The following is a 16215-nucleotide window of genomic DNA, read 5'->3' as shown; positions in this document are numbered from 1 at the left end:
CCCAGCAGATGCTCTGCTCGGGGCAGTCCGCTGGCAGGCGTGGACACAGACCTCCAGCTCTGAGTACAACCAGAACTTTCTTTATTGGTTTGCAATACTCTGGGCCTTGGGTCGCCTGCGTGGCTCAGTCGCTTAAGTGCCCGACTCTTGACTTCAGCTCAAGTCATGATCTCCCGCTTGGTGGGATAGAGCTCTGCCTCAGGGAGTGCGCTGACGGCGTGGAGCCTGCTTGGGATTCTCTCTCTCCCTCTGCCTCTCTCTCTCTCTCTCTCTCTCTCTCTCAAAATAAATAAACATTTTTAAGAGATACACTGGGCCCTGACAGGCTAATAGGAGAGCAGACATACCAAAGGGTGACTGAAATCTTTGTAGATAGCATGAGTTTTGCCGCTTGCAGAGTTAACAGTCAAGATCCCGTCACCTGGGCAGTTCCTTCTTTCCCAGGGCCGGGTGTGGCCTTAGAGAAGGCCAGTCTCCTTCCGCCTTGGCTGTGGCTGCAGCACCTCGCCTTGCAAATGTGTCCCCAGAACTGGGGTGGGAAGGGAATTAGCAGGGATCTCAGCTGTGGGAATGGCTGTCCAGGCCCTGAATTTTAGTAACAGGGAGAAAGTCGCCCAGGGTGGGACGTGTGTCTTGACTCCCGTGGTTCAGTCCCCGAGTCCGTCTGAGCCCACTTCTCTGGACCCTGAGGTGCTCACAGCCTCCAAGGACCCTGGCCTACACTGTCCCTAGCCCACAGTGTCCCTGGCCTGTAGTGTGGCAGTCCCCAGCCCTCCTGGTTCTCAGCCCGTCAGCCCTGCAGGGGGAGCTCCCTCCTTGAAGGTAGAAGCTTTGGGAAAAGGTCAAGAGCTCAGCCAGGCCCTGCACCACCTCAGGCTCTCAGGGCTTTGTCTCTGCTGTGTCCTTTCAAAGAGCACACACTTCACCTAATTAATTTTTAATATTGCAACCTTACCTACTGCCATTTCAATAAAGGAACATGACCAAACAACCTTTATAGGTAATAACTTTATCAGATAAAGTTGACTCATTTTCCTGTAAAGTTCAATTGTCAAATTCTATTGCAGCTCAAGGTTGTAAAATAGATTTTTTAATGGCCTCCTAGTTGTTTTTCCCTCTTACCTTGTGGAAAACTGCCTTGCGTGGAAAGGAAAGTTCCAGAAGGACTTCCCCACGTGAGGTGATTACACAGCAGCAAGGGTCTGACCCTTCCATGTGCCAGGCCTGGCGCTAACCCCTGAGCCTCTGAATGGAAGAACGTGAAAGTGGAAGGTGTTAACCTCACATCGAGATAACCATCACCGTTTGGAAATCGTGTATTAGAAATTACAATGACTGGTGCTTATGGTGTTTATTTCTATAACTATATAAAAGGAGGAAACCCTCCAGTCCCAACCAATGTTGTTTATTCAGACCGAATACACTGAAACACTTCAAATTTGGAAATAATTGCATTGATGTAATCATTCTGTAAATATTTTTTTGAACACCTGCCTTGTGTAGTGGCACATCTTTGGGCAGTAGGGTAGTTTATCCTTGACCCACAGGATCACAGGTTCCAGCACATTCCTGACCCCAGTGGGAACCAGCTCAGCCCTACAAGGCTAATGGCAAGACCCTCACCCCCTCCTTACATCATGTGTCTGAAGTCAAACTCAGGTGCTCCTACCAGCCCCCATCTGCCAATTGTGTAGTCGTTTCCTCTCTCAGTGTTAGGATTTCACGTATGACCAGGATTTTCCTTCATGGGAGATCAACTGTTCAGCTTTTCCCTGCACTCCTGCTCTCTATATCTAGAGAATTCTTCATGTTCTCTCTTCCTTCTGTAATTTCGGCCCCTCCCATCACTCCAACACTTACCCTGCTACCAGGGTCATCGCAGGGACCCTTTAACTAGCCCCACCTCATCCTTATTCCTCCAGCTCTCCTCCCTGCCCACGCCCACCCCTCTCCCCTTACTTCTTAATTCAATCTATCCAACGTGCTGCAGTCCACTTGATCCCCTTTGAGCATCAGGTTTAACGTCAACAGATTTAGGACCATTTACAACATGGCACCAGCACTTATTTTTATCTTCCTTTCCTCACTCTTCCTTCCACCGAACCTCTGCTTCAGGCTCATTGATGAATCTGTGGCCCTTACAATATGCCAGGTGTTTCAGTCTGTTCTCTAGACTTTGGTGCCTTTCTCCTCCCATTATTTTTACACGTTTGAAGTGTTCACACTTCAAAAGTTTGTCCATCTTGAATAACCTTTATTTTCCAGCCCTCCATTGTCGTCCTCTTCTAACCTCTACATGATTGTCTGCCCCATTAACGGGCCTTTTCAGTCATGCCCTTGTGTTTTTGTAGCTTCTGTAGAACTGCAGAGGAGAGTTCCGCATCATTGTGTGGTCTCAGAGTGTCCTGTTTCCATCCAGGGCTGTGAAACTTAGTCTCCACTCATCATCATCGCCGGTTTATGCTGCTTCATTAGCTTAGCATACATTTATTAGGCATTTATTGTGGGATAGTCACTCTGCTAGGTACTGGAGTTAAGAGTAAACACAGCAGATGCCCTGGTCCCAGGACACTCACAATGTAGTAACGACCACTCATATAAAAATAGGGTACAACTCAGTGAGGAAACAATTTAGCCAGGTGCTGTGGGTCTGGCTTGGGTCTGATACATCTACGTTTAAATCTCTGAGCAGAGATCATTTATTATTTCTACCTCACTTAGTATCTGTGCGCCGGTCCTTCCTCCATCAGGTGAAATTAACAATACCTCTATTATAGAAAGGTTGTGAGGATGAATGTGATAATCTTAGCCCAGCACCTGGCATTGTGTACAAACACAACAGTCGGTCCAGATTGCTACTATAACTCAGCCCGGGCACCAGGGAAACTGTCTGGGAGGGAGGCAGGGGATGTTTCCCACATGACGATGGAGCCATTAGGGCAACAGGGTAAGATTTGAAGACTTAAGTACACTGCTTTTCTCCATTGCAATTCTGAAAAAAAAAAAAGTTGCTTGATGGAAGGATTTGACATAAAATATAAGAAAGACAAAAATGATGAATCAAAATTCAATTTCTGAATATTCAGTGTGCTGGGGCATCTGGGTGGCTCAGTTGGTTGAGTGCCTGACTCTTGATTTTGGCTCAGGTCATGATCTTAGTTTCGTGAGAGCTCTGACAGCGCAGAGCCTGCTTGGGATTCTCTCTCTGTCTCTCTCTCTCTGCCCTCCTCCACTTGCACTCTCTCTGTGTCTCTCAAAATAAATAAATAAACTTAAAAAAGAAGGGAATTTTCCAAATCTCTGTGAAACTCCCCTTAGAAATATTAAGGAGTAAACTTGGATAATCCAATATACAGAACTTCCCTCTAGTTTGAAAACATACTGTTCTTCCCTCTTATGAGAGTAGAAGTCAAAGAGAAGTCTATGGTTCTCTGGCCAAGGAGTTGTAGGAAAGAGAGGGAGAGAAAGGGGTATCAATTCTGTTTCTCTCACACCTGGAAAGACCAGGCAGGGAAGCCCCTCCTCCAGTGCTACATAATATGTGCGTCGAATATCCTGTATCCTAGATCCTGGACTTCTGTAAGACAGAGAAATGGCAGGGCCGGGGGGGGGGGGGGAGGCAGCCCTCAGAGAATGAGCACTTTCTGTCTGAACTAATTAATGAACTAATTAAGTTGTTGATAAGATGAAGATTTAAGCCTTTTGGTCACAGATTAAGTCTTTTGGGTATGAGGCTTAACGGGACCACAGAATACGCTATGGACAAAGAAAAATTAACATTTTTTGGCACATATTTTTCTTACCAGAATTTGTACCGTCACTCCACGGGCAGACAGAGGTGAAAAATAGCATGATGCGTATGGGAAAACCATCAAAGGCAGGAGTGAGGCTGGTTGCGTCATCTCACACGGTCAAGTCAAATGTGTAAATCCTTAAGCGGCAACAAGAAGAGATTTACTGAGAATATGTGCTTTGGGCACCCGAATGCTGTGCTGAGTTGTATTTATGTTTATTTTACAACTTCTGTTGGCAATCCTAAAGTAAGAAAATAGGTTCCCATGTCATCCTATCATGATTTGTCTCTTTTCTAATATTTTGTTTGATATTTTGTTTCTAGCCTGATGTATTTGAAGGCCAAGAGCACACTCATGCACCATTTGAGGGGAACACAAGTTATAAGAAGGAAAGAGATAATTGTTCCCAAAGTTGGAGCCCTACCTCACACCACACATAAAATGAATCAAAGACCTAAATGGAAAATCTAAAACTATAAAACCCCTAGCAAAAGTATAACAGTAAATAGTTGTGACCTTACACCAGGCAGTCTTAGATATTACATCAAACCCACAAGAAACAAGAGAAAAAAAATAGCTAAGCTAGACTTCATCAAAATTAAAAAACTTTGTGCTACAAATGACACCATTAAGAAAGTGAACAAACAATACAAAGAATGGGAGAATTACTTGCAAAACATATATCTATCTAATAAGGACTTGTACACAGAATATATAAAGAGCTCTTACAACTCAATAAAAGAGGCAAATGACTCATGTATACATAGGCAAATGATCTACATAGTTATTTCTTCAAGGAATTTATACAAATGGCCAATAAGCACATGAAAAAATGTTCGATGTTATTGGTCAACCGAGAAATATGACCAAAATCACAATTGAGTATTCTATCACTCCCACTTGGATGCAGCAACACAAAACAAAACAACACAGACAATAACGAGTATTGATGAGGATGTGGAAAAACTGGGATTTTCCTACAAGGCTGGTGGAAATGTAAAATGTTGAAGCTACTCAGGGATATAGTCTGGAAGTTCCTCAAAAACATAAATAGAGTTACCATATGACCCAAAGTTTCACTTCTAAATACATACCCAAGAGAAATGAAATATATGTTCACACAAAAATTTGTACATGTAAGTTAACAGCAGGATTATTTAGAAGTGCCAAAAAATGGAAGAAACCCAAATGCCCATCAAGTGCTAAGTGTAAAACTCAAATGTGGTAAATTCATAGAAAAGAATATCTTTCTGCAATCAAAAGGAATGAAGTCCTATGTATCTTCCAGCACGGATGAAATTTGAAAACATGCGAAGTGAAAATATCCATAAGGCACAAGACACACTGCTCACCCTATGATTTTCATGCCTGTAGCATGGCGGCCATTTCAGCCACAATCGATGATCAAATGGCATTATCGGTTTAGTTTTTACTTAACTGTGAGAACAAAGTACTACAGCAGACAAGATAAAGACTGCATTTGAATGCAGAGTGTGCAGATGGAAATAAAGAGGCAAGGAAAGAAAGTCAAATTTTTCTCAGGACAATTGATCCTTTCTTAATTTAATTTAAAACAATGCCTACAGCTATGCTGATTTCTTATTATTCTGAATTTGAAACTCTCTCGTCCTCTAAATTTATCTTTGTGGATAAAACCTATAATTACTGGTTTTAATCCAAAAGCAATTGGGTCATACATTTTCATGAAAATCAAAGCAGAGTAAAATGACCACATTACAAAAATCTCTAATAGACAGGCGCAAGCTATCTTTTCTAAACTTTAGATATGAAGAAAAGGAACTTAGTGCAGGCATAAATGTTCGTATTTCCATGGACACCAGTCCACAAAACCTATTTGTCTAAATCAAATTGAATGATGGGCATGAGAGGTGTTCTTAATAAGCAGGCACAGAGTGAATTGAATAATCTATTCTGGATTTCCCATGAATATTTCTCATGGTATGTGGTCATGTCACCTTTATAGAGGTTAATAAAAAATTAAAGGGCTGGCCTCCGAAGCGTGAATCAGAGCAAAAGTCAGGTGCAGCAAGAAAATAATTCTGGGCAACTCAGGACACAGCAACTCCAAAGAAACGTTACTGGATTCTCAAGAGTGCGTTTGCGCGGTGCACGTTCTATATTTGGCTTTCCCTAGCGTGAGCCCTTGGAAAGATACCAGCCACTCCGTCAACCTAGTGTCTCAGTTCCCCACGTTGAACAGTGGGCACAACTTCCCCAAGAGAACGTTCTCCAGCTCCTGGGACTGTCGGCATCCATTACCATGTCTTGGTGCCACACTTAGAAGGGGAAAGAAGGTGGCTGACATTGGCCTCCTTAAAATACCTGAAAAATGGGGCGCCTGGGTGGCTCAGTCGGGTAAGCATCCGACTTCAGCTCAGGTCACGATCTCACGGTCCGTGAGTTCGAGCCACGCGACCGGCTCTGGGCTGATGCCTCGGAGCCTGGAGCCTGCTTCCGGTTCTGTGTCTCCCTCTCTCTCTGCCCCTCCCCCGTTCATGCTCTGTCTCTCTGTCTCAAAAATAAATAAACGTTAAAAAAAAATTAAAAAATAAATAAATAAAAAATACCTGAAAAGTAACCACTTTTTGGGCTCATTTTGTAATTAAAGTCCCCCCACTTCTACCAATTTACCCAAAATGGCAAATACATAAACTCGTTTCTTCCTGCTTCTTCATTACAAACATTACTTTTAAAAAATGTTTCTTTCAAAACCTCAACAGTCTTTTCTCTAGTTTTCTGCAATCTTGCATCCATAATAAGTAGTTACTCCGCGTTCCACTCTTACACATTTTCTTGGGTCTGAATCATCCCTCCCTATGCCCTTGAAATGACTTCCTTTCTTTCATTTTTCCTCTTTTATTTCCCAGGTCTTAAGTTGCCTTTACCTTCTGATTCTTAACTCTGAACGGCCTCAATGGGAACCATATTGTGACAGTTAATGTGTCGACCTGGCGGGGCCCTGGTGCCCAGATTTTTGGCCCAACAGTAAGTATTGTGGATGTTTCTGCGAAGTTTTTTGTTTTTGTTTTTGTTTCGTGATACTAACATTTGAATCACTGGACTTTGAGTAGAGTAGGTTACTCTCAATGAAATGGTGGGCTTTGGCAAATCAGTTGAACAATTTAAGAGAACAAAGACTGACTTTCCCAGCTAAGAAGGAATTCTATTAGTATAAGGCCCTTGGAATTGACCTGAAACTTTTTTCAGAGTCTCCAACCTGCAGGCTTGCCAAATATATTTTGGACTCTCCATGACAGAGTGAGCCAATTCCTAGAATAAATCTATCTACTATCTATCTATCTATCTATCTATCTATCTATCTATCTATCTATCTATTTATCATCTATCTACTATCTGTCTATTGTCTATCTATCTATCTATCTATCTATCTATCTATCTATCATCATCTATCTATATCTATCTATTTATCTATTTATCATCTATCTACTATCTATCTATCTATCTATCTATCATCTATCTATCATCTAACTATCTATTCATCTATCTATCTACCCATCCTGTTTCTCTGGGAAATCCTGACAAATACACGTATGTATTGTGTTTTCCTCCCTGTTTATCCTGTCTCTACCTCCTTCAATATCTCTGAGCCCTTAATGCCTCACTTTCTTTCGGAGCCTGGGAAATGCCGTCTCCCTGGGAGGCTGCAGAAACCAGGCCACACGTTCACTATTCCTGCCCAGGAACCTGCTTCTCCCTGCTGTTTTTCATGACACCTGCCCATCTCTAGCTTGACTCCTTCTCCTGCGCTTCCCTCTCCACTTCTGCCCCCTGGAATCTATGTTCTTTATCTATTCCACTCCCCAGGTACTGTCCCTGGTGCGGGGCACATGGAGTTCAGTTCATTCTGGTCGGTACTAATTTAGGTCCACCTGAAACCAGCCCAGGTAGGTATTTGCTGTGAGCTCTTCCACTTTGCTTGCGTCCTGCTTGCCTAGGGGTTAGTGCCAGCTATCTCCTGCTTCATAAGTCACTCATTGGGTCCTCATGCTCCTCCCCCATGACACTGTTCTGAAAAAGTCACGCTGCCCGAGTGGCTTCCCAACCTGTTTCTCCAGCGTGTCCTTGGCGGTGGGCTGTAAGGGCCCTGGTGCTCCTCTGTTTCCACGTGGAAGCGTATAAAATGACACTTCCGTGCTCTGCTTTGCAGCAAGTTATATTTTACACACTTCCCAGCCAAATCCCACGGTGATCCTGGACCTGCTCATTCTTCCCGGCCTGAGCCTTTTCTACAGCCACGATCTCAGCCCTGGGGCGGGTGAGGCTTTCGGGCATCGATAACGGAACCCCCACTGACATTTCCCCAGTTTGGGATCCTAATTATCCCCGAAGCCTCCCCCTTAATGTTGGTTTCTTTGCAGACACACAAATCTCAGCTCAGATACCTTGTGCCCAGGAATAAGATTCATGGTAATTAGGTTCTTAGGGATTAATTAATCCAACTGATAATTCTTGGAAGCTGGCCTCGTGTTTGTCTGCAAACTCCCCAGCCCGTGCCAGGAAACGTTTCCCTGCTGCTTCCCAGCCCCTCCTGTTTCCTGCACGTTTGGGAGAGAATCCGACGCACCAAGGGCAGCGTCCACTTTCTTCTCTGTTTGCTCTCCGTGCTCCGTGTTGTACCGTCCGGCGTCCACGCTTCTTCCTGGCACCCTCACCATTCCCTGCTCCAGTTGGCATAGCCATCCCCGTGGTCGATGCTGGGGAGAGGGTCTCTCGGTGTGTGGCTCCAAATGTCACGGCCGTGTTCTCCGTGTCGTCACCAGCTCCGCAGAGCCTCCCAGCAGCCTCCACGGCACACAATCACCTGGCAGCTGGGGACCGCAAGGGACCGAAGTGACAGCATCTGAAGGATATTTCAAAACGAAGATGCCGAAACATGATTCTGAGGGGGAGGCTTCTCTCTCTGAGCGAGAGGCTGTTGTCCTGGGGGGCAGCGGTGGGCCGGGGCTGACCAATGACAGCTCAGCGCTGATTGTTCAATATCTAAGAGGTTGGCAAGCTGGCTGTGACGTCACAGACCTCAGGTCCTATCCACCCAAGCCTTAGATGGGGTCATCAGCTGTAGCAACCACCCCCACCCAAACACACACTGTTGTGATCACATTGTCTGAAAGCCTGTTTACTGGCGCAACTGCCTTAGCTGAGTGACTGCGACCACCCCGGAGGCAGAAATCCCATTTTCTTTGCCTTTAAATGTGCACAGCCTTACTCTATGTCTGCATCTCACAGACCCTCATTAAGTGTTTCATCAAAAGCAGGGAGCCTGGGTGGCTCAGTTGGTTGAGCATCTGACTCTTGGTTTCGGCTCAGGTCACGATCTCACGGTTCGTGGGTTTGAGCCCCATGTCGGGCTCTGTGCCGACAGCGTGGAGCCTGCTTGGGATTCTCTCTCTCCCTCTCTCTCTGCCCCCACCTCTCTCAGAATAAATAAATTAAAAAAAAATCTCATTAGGGCGCCTGGGTGGCTCAGTCGGTTGAGCGTCCGACTTCAGCTCAGGTCACGATCTCGCGGTCCGTGAGTCTGAGCCCCGCGTCGGGCTCTGTGCTGACAGCTTGCTCAGAGCCTGCAGCCTGCTTCAGATTCTGTGTCTCCCTCTCTCTCTGACCCTCCCCCATTCATGCTCTATCTCTCTCTGTCTCAAAAATAAATAAACATTAAAAAAATTTAAAAAAAAATCTCATCGATGAAGGAGCATATAAAAACATAAGAAGAGAAAAAAAATGGTAGCCACGGAGTCCCTCATGCTGGGAAACAAGGAAAGATTGAGGAGATTCCAAGGGCACCTGTGAGCCCCAGCAACCCTAATGCAGGGAGAGCAATGGCTACTTCATCAGGAAAGAGGAGGAGAAACCTCCTGCAGGTTGGAAGAACCCAGCCCGTCTCTGCAACCAGGGAGGGACAGACTTCACCCAGTTTCAAGCTTCTTGCATGAGAAGAAATTGTGGGCTAAGTGAGGTTCATCTTAATCTGTCTGCAGTTGCTCTTATATCAGTTACACATGTTTAATTTAAGTGAGTCGGCCACCTTAAATTTCTTAACATCTGCAAGCAAAATGTATCATCAACAGGCCCATTTTGTTAAATGTAACCGGTTGCAAATTGATGGCAACTTTCAACTGTCTGGCCACACGCTCCTAGGTATTGACCACATCTTGTTGGGCCTGTAGCCTGAGTGCACGATGGCTGGGGCAGGCCCGGGGTAGAGTGGTATCCTATCTGTGTAACTCTTTATCCCCCAGAAGTTTCCTAGTTTTGTCTACGACCGCATCCTCCTCGGCTTACCACCTCTTGCCCTATCTGTACACCTGCTGTGCTGGGCTCCATTCCCTCTACAGGCTCTTAACTTTCACGGCCTGCCTCCCCCCTCCGCCCCCGCACACATGCTCCGACTGGCTTGCTGATAGCTGGTATTCAGATGATCAATGCAAATTCTAGAAAAATTGGCATAACTATCTCCATTCAGTAGATGATAAAACTGAGGGAAAGACTCACCTCACTACCTATAGGCAGTCAGCGACAAAACCGGAAATGTTACTTTTAATCCTTCTACTCTGACACCTGTTTGTCGCCAGGTGCCTGCACGTCTCTCCATCCGGGCTACTAAACTCGAACCTTGCAGGACAAAGTCCCTCTCTCTCGACGCCGAGTGGATGGCAAGAGAATCATTACTTCTTCAAAGTGACGCAAAACCCGTATGCCTACATTGCTCAAGACCAGCCTTTGAAATAAATGAATTATAATTGTCTCTGTCTTTCTGGTCTGGAATGGCCAAAGACCATGAGACGATTTTGTGAGAATATTTTTAAAAATCAGATATATCGGTATTTGTTATCCATCTTATGAAGGATTCCCTGTGGCTTCTCCCCAGCTCTTACAGCTGTCTTTAACTGGATTGCGTATTTGGAACTAAATTATCATTGAGCAACGAGTTAGACTGATTATGATTTTTCACAACTGCATCTGAACAAAAATCAATTTGTACTCCACTGACTATGGATGCGTACAAATGAATGGAGTCCAACCAGGGCCAGCCTAAGGCTGGGACCTCCTATTGGCGGAGTCCCACCTGCTTTTTGGGGTTGTATATTTTTTGCAAAGACCAAGGGATTTGGAGGTATAGTCTGTGGTTCAAAACAAAAATTTACATTAATGCATAGATTTGGGGATAGAAGATCTAAATCTTCTAAATAAATGGTAAACGCAAATAGGCACACACGTACAGTCTCGTGTACATAACTTCAGGCGCACAGCCTCCCCCCCACCACCCCGCCCCGACACACACACACAGCCTCTCAGCTGGGTGCTTACACACGTATTCACATGCATAAACCCCATGCTGTTACACTGTGAAGGAACACTAAATTACAGTTATTATGAGAAACTAAAAAGAATACTAACGGTAATCCTCAAGTAGGACAACAATACTAAAACAGGCTAAAACTGAGTTCAGTGGGACCTCTCTGCCCTGGCTTTAATCCTAGTGGACATGAACTTGGCAGGCCCAAGTTCATCTGGGAAGCTCTCACATTTATCTATAAGCCCCTCTGAAGACAAAACATAAATATGCCCTTTCCCTGCTTGTCCCTTTACCACAAATCTACATTTCACGTTAGAAAATAATCCGCCTTAATGGCTTCTCATGGGAGATATCTCTAGATTTATGCATTTATTGAGAGAGTAGGTCAAATGGAAATTTAATCTAATACACATTTAAGTGGAAAGAATAAGAACAGGCACATTCATTATTTCTATTTATCTCCAAACCAGCTAGGCTGATGTTATTTTGAGATCTCTACAACTGAAGGTTTTTAAAAAATATGAGTATGAAGTAAAATGGGGCTTGCATCATAATTTAATGTTCCTGCTAATGTGCTCCTTGATTCTAATCTACTATAAATTCATTGCAATTAAGTGGTGGAATTATGTAATGTGATTTTGCCTGTCTCAATCCATTATCATTTGTCCACAAGAAGCTGTCTGGCAAATACCAAGAATGTATATCACTGACGGGCAAATAGATTTCCTTTCTCAGCGAAGTGTAATATGTCATTTAAATTCATTATCTGGGAATGTAAGATCACATTAAATATATAGAAAATAGTCTTCCTGGTCAGAAGCAGCTGAATTTTCACTCTCAAAATATGTCGAATCCCTACCACAATAACACTTTCTTCCTCTTGAAAAGCAGAAAAAAGGTTCCAGTTTTATCAGATTCACCCCCTTGTATCGGTTAGACCCTAGTGTGTGTCCTCCATTTGTCCACAAATCTCTAGAATTGAAACCAATAAAGCAGACCACGCTGTTGCCTCTTTGTAGCACATCGGGCTGGACTTGGGGCCCCTTTCTCCTGCCCCTCTCTTTGCCATGAGCACCAACATCCCAGAGACCATTAAACCCCAATACCTTACCAGTACTGAAAGCAGGTAAGTCAGCTCTTCAACATACCAGACTTCCATTCAGGCTACTTCTCTTCAGTTCTAGAATGCTCACGTGGAAAGAGACTTTAACAAAATCTGTCCACGGTCTTATTTACCACAGAAGAACACGGAGACCAAGAATCGGTAAAAGACTCGCTCCTGTGTGGAAACACAGCAGTGTTGAGTATTTAGCATAATGTTGTTTCTTGGGCCTCCTCTTTATGGCTTAACTGACCAGCACATTCTACCTGTCCTTTTCCATTGTCCCTGCTGAATAGATAATCAGCGCAAACCTTTCCACCTGAGGGCTGCCTACCTTGGGGAAGACCTCTGTGATCTCAGAGCGCGGTGACCAGTGGCACAGGGGACCTCTCGGCATCCAGGGCTTGGGGCTGACCTTCCCCACGATGCCCCGGACTCAGCTCGCTCTGTCGTCTGCCCACCTGGAGAGGTTCCCATGCCTTGTTGGCCAGTCATCGTCCCCAGTGACACCCCCAAAGGGACACTCACACAAGTGTCTTGCTGAGGCCCCTGCTCACAGCTGCAGGCTTACATCCATCTTTTGCAAACCAAGGCTTCTCGAAGGAACCCCTTCAAAACTCTCCACAACTAAACAAATGAGAGACACAGGCACAACAGGCTCTCATCCCATTTCTTCATTCAGAGAATAATTGGTGAGCAACTGCTGTATGCCGGGATTGGATTAGGCTCTGGGGATGGGCATGGTGGTGAACGGGGCAGACAACAGTCCTGCTGTCATAGGGGCGTGGAGGCAGCAGGTCACAAACTAGTCATTAAATAACAAACAGTATAATTGCAGGGGTTGTACGTTTCCGGAGGAAACCGTCAAGGTGAGGAAGAAAGACTGACGGAGAAGACCCCGCATTTGGTGGAAATTTCTCCAACTCCAGCCACTCTCACTTTTGCTCATGAATCTCCTACCACAGTGGCCTCCATTGAGAACCTCAAATCCCTAAGGTCACGGCTGCCGGCGGGCTTTTGCTCTGTTTCTCATTTCCACAGTGCTCCCCAGAAATCTCAAGGTCAGTTCTTCCTAATTTGGTTCTCAGGTTCCACGTGATCTCCTCAGAGAACTGGACCTCTGCTTCTCCCCCCAGGTGCCCCTTGAGATCGAATCTTGATAGCTTCTCCTCCCAGTTTCTGTCAAGATGTTTTAAAAAATTAGCTACTATTTGGGGCACCTGGTGGCTCAGTCTGTTGTGCAACAGCCTCTCGATTTCAGCTCAGGTCATGATCTCTTGGTTAGTGAGAGAGAGAGAGAGCCCCATGTGGAGCTCTGTGCTGACAGTGTGAAACCTGCTTGCGATTCTCTCTCTCCCTCTCTCTCTGCTCCTCCCCATCTCTCTCTCTGTCTCAAAATAAATAAATAAACATTAAAAAATGAACTTTTATCTATTTCCAGTTTAAACTAGAATTTCAGCTAAGTTTGGATTAAAGATACTGAGATCTTATAATTTATTTTTGGACCACAAAGAACCATTAAAGAAACAGGGTGATGTTGTTATCCGGTCACGTTGAAGGGGAGCAGAGCCTACAGCCCAGCCACTCTCCTAAGTAGATACCCTGGCAGACTTTGTACCCCTGCACAAGACCCACACACAAGTTCATATGGGCACTGGGGAGGCAAAACCAAACAAAAATGGCAAATGACCTAAATTATCAGTCAAATAGAAAAAAAAACTTTAGCATTTATTTCTTCATGTACAAAATTCTGTAGAGGAGTTGGTTAAAGGTAGCTATACACATCAACGTGAATAATGTCACAAATGCAGTACAGAACGAATAAAGCAAATCCCAAAAGAATATGTGTGTAAAATTCAAAAACCTTCAAAACATTGTATTTAGCTATATAAACCTACACAGATACATATTTTATGTGACTACCATGTACTGAAAATTAAACAGCAACAAAAAGACACACACACACACACACACACACGCACACACACATAAAATTCAGGATGATGGCTCCCTCTGGAGGCAGGAAGCTGGATAAGATTGGGGAGGTATACAGAGAGGGCACATGTTCCATATTGTGTCGTGCGGATGGTATGTGAGCCTGTGCTGTGTTATTGCATTGTTTGCATATGTAATTTATTGAAATTATTTTTATTTATGAAACATTTCACAATGAAAATGGGAACTGGAAAAAGAGAAACTGGTATAAGAGCTTTGAGAATACAAAATGCTGAGTTAACCCTTAAATTTGCGCAGCTAGATAAGGATATACAGAGACTGCATGTATCAGCTCTCATAACAAAATACATTAAATCTCTAGCTTCTCTATATCTGGTCTTCGGTCCATGTTGTTAATTAATTTTTAAAAACTTATTTTATTATTTTTTTAAATCCTGTTTTTATTGTAACTTTTCGGTGTAAAGGCAATATTTTCTTTTAAATTGGGGTATCTTTGACATAGAATACTTTATTAGCTTCAGGGGTAGAACATGATTCATTATTTGTACACATTGCGATCTGATCACCCCAGGAGGTCTAGTGAAATCTGCCACCACAGAGAGTTAAATTTTTTTTTCTTGTGTTGAGACTGTAAGATTTACTCCCATAGCAACTTTGAAATATGCAATACAGTATAATCAACTTTAGTCACTATACTGTACATTATATTGCCATGACTTAGTTATAACTGGAAGTTTGTACCTTCACCCACTTCACCCACCCTGTTACCCCCTTGCCTCTGGACACCACCTTGTTCGCTGTACCTCTGATTCTTTATTAGAATTTTTAAGTCTTAGATCATATGATAGTTATCATTCTCTGTCTTATTTCACATAGCATAATGTCCTCAAGGCCCATCCATGTTGTCATAAGCGGCAAATTCCATTAACTTATGGCTGAATAATATTCCATTAAATATATACACTATATTTTCTTTATCTTTCATCCATGTATCTTCTTATTAATGTTGAAATTCTTTCTGTATCTATTACCAAAAAAGGTGAAGAAATTGCCTGTAATATTGTAGTGTTAGTTTTAGTATTTTTTAAAAGTTTACTGATTTATTTTTAGAGAGGAGAGAAAGCAGGGGAGGGGTAGAGAGAGACAGAGAGAGACAGAGAGAGAGAGAGACAGAGACAGAGAGAGAGAGAATCCAAAGCAGGCTCTGCATTGTGGACACAGATCCCGATGTGGGGCTCCAACCCCTGAACTGGGAGATCAAGACTGAGCCAAAAGCAAGAGTAGGAGGCTTAACTGACTGAGCCATCCAGGCACCCCTTATTTCAGTATTTCTAAAAACTGTGTTGAAGATTAGAACCGTTGACTTGTAACATCAAGGTTATGGTGCAATTTTGCAAAAACCTTTATCACAGAAAAGTGCATTTGTTCTCTTAAATGTATAAACCACTTTGCTTTTGAGCTCATTTTGATCACCAACCTTCTAATTAAGTAGACAGAATGGTTTCTCCACTCCAGTTAAAATGAATTCCATTAGCGTATTAACAGGCTTTCATATCTTCCAAAAATTTAGTTTTCAGAAATAAATAACTGGCTATATCAGATTACCTGCAAAGTGAGTGCTAACTCTTGATCCTCTAGAGCTCATATCCAATATTTTCCTGTTTATGTACTAGATTAGTTTCTTCTTGCCACCCCTCATTGGATGTAGGCATCACGAGAGGAAGCTCCTCCTACAACAAACTCTTCAAATAGCATCTAGCACCTGATAAACACCAGGATGAAAATCTCTTCAGTGATTTTCTAGGCACTGGGAATATCTCAAGGGAGTCAAGTAAAACCCAAGTCTGTGCTTGTCAAACACAGAGATTAAAAAAAAATTATCGATGCTGAAGTTTCAATGAATTCCCTGGTTCCTCTTGACTTTCCCCCTATGAGTAAAGGATGATGTTTCTGATATTCTTCATCTGAAGAACTGTAATTTTTCTTTTTTTTTAATTTTTTTCAACGTTTATTATTTTTTTTTGGGA

General features: G+C 43.5%; 1 long non-coding RNA gene across 1 annotated transcript; it reads right to left on the bottom strand.

Moving 5' to 3' along the window:
• Positions 1 to 1073: 1073 nt before the first annotated feature.
• LOC109492284 lies at positions 1074 to 8775 on the bottom strand. The gene is made up of 3 exons (XR_002146136.3): positions 7880 to 8775; positions 3804 to 3931; positions 1074 to 2992 (listed from the first exon to the last, which is right to left on the bottom strand). It is a non-coding gene; the product is annotated as an uncharacterized LOC109492284 (long non-coding RNA).
• Between the last annotated feature and the right edge of the window lie 7440 nt (positions 8776 to 16215).

Source organism: Felis catus, chromosome A1 (assembly GCF_018350175.1).
Source record: "Felis catus isolate Fca126 chromosome A1, F.catus_Fca126_mat1.0, whole genome shotgun sequence".
NCBI lineage: Eukaryota > Metazoa > Chordata > Mammalia > Carnivora > Felidae > Felis > Felis catus.
The sequence above is the reverse complement of the archived record's forward strand: the minus strand, read 5'-3'. Positions and strand labels throughout refer to the sequence as shown.